This window comes from Cariama cristata, unplaced genomic scaffold (genome assembly GCF_000690535.1).
Source record: "Cariama cristata isolate BGI_N322 unplaced genomic scaffold, ASM69053v1 scaffold34187, whole genome shotgun sequence".
NCBI lineage: Eukaryota > Metazoa > Chordata > Aves > Cariamiformes > Cariamidae > Cariama > Cariama cristata.
The window spans coordinates 8,323-8,653 of record NW_009625531.1 but is presented as its reverse complement, the minus strand read 5'-3'; positions in this window follow the sequence as shown (position 1 = coordinate 8,653).

The following is a 331-nucleotide window of genomic DNA, read 5'->3' as shown; positions in this document are numbered from 1 at the left end:
CCGTCGGTGAGGGAGGGGGGGCGGGGACCCCCCCCCCAAAAAAAACAGGCTTCCACCCCCACTGCAGACAATTAAGGCTCCCGGAGAAGGGAAGAGCTCAGCCCTGCCGAAAGCCCAGGAAACACCCCTTCCCCAGCAAAGCCAGACAGTACGATTCAAAGAGCTATTTCACAGTGGCAAAAGAAAGGCACATGTCAAGAGAAAGTCAGAGGGGCACCACTGCGGGCAGCTGGTGCGCAGGGGTGAGAGAGGGGATCCTGGCTCTACCCACCTGCAGCCCTGCCAGCGCCTGCTCCTCACACCTGGCGCACAGCATGCCCCAAGAAGCCTG